Source organism: Elephantulus edwardii, unplaced genomic scaffold (genome assembly GCF_000299155.1).
Source record: "Elephantulus edwardii isolate Elephantulus edwardi_28Jun2011 unplaced genomic scaffold, EleEdw1.0 scaffold00323, whole genome shotgun sequence".
Classification (NCBI taxonomy): domain Eukaryota; kingdom Metazoa; phylum Chordata; class Mammalia; order Macroscelidea; family Macroscelididae; genus Elephantulus; species Elephantulus edwardii.
The window spans coordinates 1,719,654-1,725,824 of record NW_006400073.1 but is presented as its reverse complement, the minus strand read 5'-3'; the positions used below and the strand labels follow the sequence as shown (position 1 = coordinate 1,725,824).

Genomic DNA, 6,171 nt, shown 5'->3' with positions numbered 1-6,171 from the left:
AGACAATTAAGAAGGGCATTACTTGCTTTTCTAGTTTTTAAATTTATCAGTTCATAAATTCGAGAAATCTTAGCTGTGCCCATAGATAGAAATACCATTCTAAGAAAGTGTAATTTTCAATTATAATAATAATAATTAAAAATAACACCACACCTTCCAGCATCAACAGGTGCAGAGGCCAGAGTAACTAGTAGGAATCTATGTGAAAGACTGTTCTGATGTCATAATATCTGGGTGTCACTGGAATATTTGATCATCATTCCTTTGGCAATTCCAGTCTTCTATGGAAGTCAGTAGAAAGCAGTTGATTTATTCACCTCCACAGGAATCAGACTTGGCCTATTTTGGTCTTCAGTGAATTATGCCTTTTCGATTTGGGACCCAGCCAAGAAAGTTTCCAATGGAAGGAGGATATTCATCAATAGGACTAGAACCTGGGTTTAGCACTAGTGCGGCCTATCATGAAAAGAAACTTCACCGACCAGGAACTCCGAAGCTGCCCTGGAAGTCATTGTCTGGCAATAACTGATGTTCCCATAACTGTCTATGCAACAATGCAAGAGCCACCTGCACAAAGCAGCAAGGAAATGCTATTAAATAATCCTAAATAGCATCATCAAGGATTTTGAGGAAGGTTGAATAGGTCAGGGGTAATGGGCCAGGATCATCTGAAAAACAAATAAGAGTGGTGGCATCTTTGGATGATGAAAAAATAATAGTGGCATATCATTGACTTAAAAGTTCCTGGGTGACACAAACAATTGAGTGCTTGGTACAAACCAAAAGATAGGAAATTTGAATTCATACAGCTGAAACTCAAAAGAAAGTAAATCTTGGTGATCAACTTCCAAAAAATCAACCACTGAAAACCCTCTGTTCATCAAGAAAGTGTTTCTAGAAGGTCTCTTGTATGACAGCCATGCTCCAGGTGTGTGAGTCCAGAGGAGATTCAGACAAGTTGCTTTCTAGGAGTGTACCTTCTAGTGACAGACGTGGACAGTATGTAGCACAGAATGAACAGATAAATAGCAGATAGACAAGATGGATAAGACATAGAGGGATAGAAATAAAATGAAACCATGGAGCTGGCTGAGACAACAAGGGACTACCTTAGTTTGAGTGCTGACAAGACTTCAGAGAAGGTGATGGTTAAACTGAGGCCTGGGCAGTGTATGAGAGTCACTTAAGAAGAAGTCTGCAAACAAAGCCAACAGCAAACAGCACAGGCAAGTAAGGGCCAGGAGCAGGAGCAATCAGGTGTGTGGGACTGATGGGAATGCAGGGAGCAAGACTAGGATGACAGGAGTGGTAGGAGTGTGACCGCATTCTAGCTCCTCAGGCCTTTGAAGTCATCTGGGCAAGGTCAGAGCACTCTGGGTTAAGCACAGAGCTATGGGACTGGTTTACAGGACTGAATACTTCCCTGTTTGGATTGTGGGGTTGTGGTATCTGAGGAGAGGAAGCAAAGGGAACACATAATCCTGTAGCTCTAGCAAGAAATCATAGTGGTTTGGACAAAAGTGGTGGCAGTGGAGTGGAAAGAAGTGGACAGGTCAGCTATGAGTATGTGCTGTGGAAAGAATGCATGGATTTGATATAAAGAGGAAAGAAAATAAATCTAGATTGGCCCTTGGGTTTGACTTAACTTGGTGGGTGATATTTGCATAGCAAGGAAGACTTGGGTTAAACAAAATAAATATAAAATAGCAAGATTATTAAGTGTTAAAAAGAGTAAAAGAAAATGTTTTTGATTGGGAATTTTAATTGATGTCTCTGCAGGACAAGGAACTGGGAACATGTGTAAGGTGTCAATCACAGCCTTGTGTAAGCCCTGGCTCTCTCCCGGCAAGGCTGGCCATGCTCACCTCAGAGGAAATTCAATTGGTCTGGCACAATTTGATCGTCAAGATCTAATTTAATCAACATTGTACAGGCAATCTTTTCTTTCTGATCCTGAGCCTCCCCTCATTCCACATCCTGCTTTTTTATATAATTTGTCTCCCACAGTCAGATAAACAAAATCTTCTCTTTCTAGGCTCCGTGTATGCAATGGAACTCATCCTCATTCTCTTTTTGCAAATGACCAACACCCACACTCTTTCCCCAAGAAAGTTATGGCCAAGCAGCCTTCTAGATATCTAAAGAGGACTGGCTAGCCAATATCTAACCTTTCCCTCAATTTTACTATGCACCGCTCTCCACAAATTTCTGCACAGCTTATGTAGACCCTTCATGCCCATGTGATAAGGTCTGACATGAGAGCACACCCCATCTCAAATGTGCATTTGGGAAAGAAAATCACCCTCAAACACTAACTCAACATCTGGCTGTGCCCACACCTGATCTCTTCAAAACAGGGGAGGAAGCCCACTTCACTGATGTTTTCCCTGTGCTTGCCACTCTGCTGAGCGTTCTGACACTTAGTCTTTAGGCAACATGGTGAAACAAGTTTTTTCAGGAGTCAGCTCCCACTTGGGGCAGCCCCATGTGTGTGGTTACAGCTGAGCTCCACAGAGTCTCCACTGCCTGATAGTGCAGAAGCAGAGAGAGTGCTGTGTGCTTCTTCTGAAAGGCCTCTGAGTAGAATCAAACCTCAAACCTTTGGTTTAGCAAGCAAGCATTTGCACAACCCAGGGATTCTTATTGTGTAACAAGGATTATTACTGTATTTTTACACAAATAAAGTGTACATTATACTTTTTTTCTAACTACACAAGACCCTTACATATTATTTTCCTAAGTATGCTATGCACATCATACATGTGGGAACATTATTTTAAAAACTCTATTTTCATGGAGAAGAAAAAGTTAAAGAAGAAAAGTAATAGATTCTGTTAACTGATGTTGTTGTTATGTGCCATCAAGTCACTTTCAACTCACAGTGACTTTATGTAAAACAGCTCTTGGCCTTGCTCTATCTTGAACCAATTTCATCATTTCTGACACACACTTATATTACCCCAGTCAACGAGCCAATCCATCTCATCCATGGTCTTCCTCTCTTGTGCTAGTCCTCCACTCTTCCAAGCATAATGTCCCTCTCCAGATACTGAGTCCTCCTTGCAACATGCGCAAAGTATGTGAGATAGAGCTTCAAAATCCTTGCCTCCAAGGAGCAGTCTGATTTCACTATCTCAAGGACAGAACTGCTTGTTCTCTTAGCAGTTCATGGTATATTCAATACTTTTGTCCAGCATCACAACTCAAAATCATCAATTCTTGTTCTATCTTCCTTAGTCATTGTCCAACTCTCTGATGCATGGCAAGTATTTGTGGGTGCACCTTAGTCCCTAGACTGACATTGTTGCTCTTCAGTACTCTGGGAAGGTCCCTGACAGCAGATTTTCCCAATGTAATTAATGTTTTTATTTCCTGGCTGCTGGAATCAAGAGTGTTGATTATGGAGCCAAACAAACTGAAGCTGTTAACAATCTCAATTTCTTCATCATCTAGAATGATGCTGCCAATAGGCCCATGGTGAGAAATTTTGTTTTCTTGATGTTGAGCTTCAGCCCATATTGAAGGCTGCAGTCCTTGACCTTCTGTGGCAAATGCCTCAAGTCCTCCTTAGTTTTAGCAAGCAAGGTTATATCATCTGCATAACATAGTTTGTTGATGAATCTTCCTCCAATCCTGATCCCATATCCCTCTTCATAAAGTCTAACCTCCAGGATTATCTGTTCTGTATGTTGACTGAAAAAATATGGAGATGGGGTACATCCCTGGTGTACACCTTTCCTGATTTTGAATCATGCAGTATTTCCTTTCTCTGTCCTGACTGTTGCGTTCTGCTCCAAGTATAGGTTTCTCATGAGCACAATCAAATGTTCTGGGATTTCCATTCTTCTTAAGGTTAACCACAATTTGTTGTGAACCACACAGTCAAATCCCTTTGCATAGTGACTGAAACACAGGTAGACATTTATCTGATGCTATCTGTTTTCAGGCAAGATCCGTCTAACTTTGGCTATAATGTCCCTAGTGCTATGACCTCTTTTAAACCCAGCCTGCACATCTGGCAGTTCTCTGTTGATGTACTGTTCAAATTGTTTTTGGATAATCTTCAGCAGGATCTTGCTTGCATGTGATATTAATGATATTGTTTGATAATTTCCTGATTGAAAGAGTTTATACTGAGATTGACACTACTTTAAGGCCCTTTTCTCTAATTACTTTCATGAAACCTGTTCATCCCATCTTTGCTATCCTTTTACAGTGATATCATCAGTCTTGACACCAATCATTTGGGCCTAATGTATTCCATTTGCCAGGAGCCAGAATTTAGATCAGTGCTGAATGTAAATGTCAACCCCTTCAGGATTCCTAGATATCTTCCTTTCACTCTCTCTCTTCTAGAACCTTTTGCCCCAGCACAGGTAATAGTAGCATTGAGAAAATTATAAACGTCAGAAAGAAAACAATACTGGCAGAATACACCTGTGAAATGGGTACAGTTAATTATTGGGCAGGGATTGGACATGAAAAGTGTATCTAGCTATGGCTATAGGTGGGCATAATAGACTCAGGCAGGGCGGCAAGGTTTTGTTGGATCCTGTTGAGTTGTCTATCCTCATAGTGACCCTGTGTACAACAGATCTAAACTTTGCCAGTTCCTGTTCCATCCTCGCAATCTTCTGTGCTCAAAACCATTGTCGCAGTCACTGAGTGAAACCAGTTCCTCAAGGACTTTCTCCTTTGGACCCTCCACTTTTGCCACATGAAGGCATTTTCTGGAGACCTGCCCCTCCTAACAACATGCCCAAAATATCACCATCTTTACCTCTAAGAAGCACTTTGGTGGCACTTCACCCCACACAGATGGGTTGTTCTTTTGGAGAGTCTGTCTTATACTCTTCCCCAACACCACAATGCATCAACTTTTCTTTGGTCCTCCTTATTCATTGTCAGTTAGATGTGCCAAATCTCTAGTTCCATAGTCTCTTCTGCATCCAGTTTGAATTTTGAGCAATTCTTTGTTAATGTACTGTACTAGCCATTTTTGAATAATCTTCATCAAGATTTCTCTTGGGTTTGATAATATCCACGTTCTGTTGGGTCACACGTTTTGAAATTTGCACAAACATGTATCTCTTTCAGTCTGTTCGCTAGGTAGCTGTCTTCTGAATTTCTTAGCATAGATGAATAAGCATGTTAAGGACAGCATCTCTTAAGTGAAAAACTTTGATTTATATTCCAGAAGTTCCTGGACTTTTAGTTTTTGCCAATGCTTTCAGTGCAGCTGTGACTTCTTCCGTTAGTACTGGTGGTTCTACATTAATTATATACTATTTCCCAAACTGGTTCAGTGCTGAGATAGACACACCAACACACACACACACACACACACACACACACACACACACACACACACACCCTAAACAAAAGCAACACTGATACTGATCATCGGGATCTTCATTTTCCTCTACTTTCTTAATGGCTTTCCTTTTCGTCTTCCAGGCTTAATCTGTTTAACTAGGAAATTAGCTCTGTAAAGTGTGCCCATCTGTCTCCAGACCTGAGCTCTGGAATAATGGGAGCAGGTTCTACACTAGACATTTCTCTTTTCTTTGGAATTAGTCATGCTATAACAGGCCTATCCTTCAGTTTCTTCCAAAACACCATCCTTATTTATTTATGATGCATAATAATATCCAAACAGTCTGATTGGATTTTCATTATATTAATTTCAGGGGAAGACTTTTTTTTAAGGTTGTTGTTTGCCGTCAGAACTAACTCATAGTTGACCCACTGGTGGGTTTTCAGAGGCAGTTAATTGCACGGGAGGAGATTGCCCATCTTTCTCCTGCAGAGCAGCTGGAGGCTTGGAACCATATGCCTTTGGGATTGCAGCATAGCTTCTTGCCATTAGGCCACCAGAGCAGAAAACTAAGTGGTGATCTGGTTTTTCTTGGTCTTTATGATGGTCTTTGTTCCAAAACCAAGTAAGCCACACATCACCTGGCTTTTGAGCAACATGATGCATGAACTTCTGAATGTTCATCTGAATTTGAATGGACAGACACATGGCTTCCTATTGTTCCTATGAGGGGTCCTGAATATGGACTTTTTTAAAATAAAAAATAAAAATTTTATTAATTTTAATGAAAGTTTACAAATACTTAGGGTTTCCAGTCATTCATTGTTGTACTTTTCTCCCTGCCCACTCCTTCC

The 6,171-nt window shown here is 40.8% G+C and overlaps 1 pseudogene; it reads left to right on the top strand.

Annotated features, from left to right (window-relative positions):
• Window positions 1–361: 361 nt before the first annotated feature.
• Window positions 362–611, top strand: LOC102850288 (annotated as a pseudogene).
• Window positions 612–6,171: the final 5,560 nt, after the last annotated feature.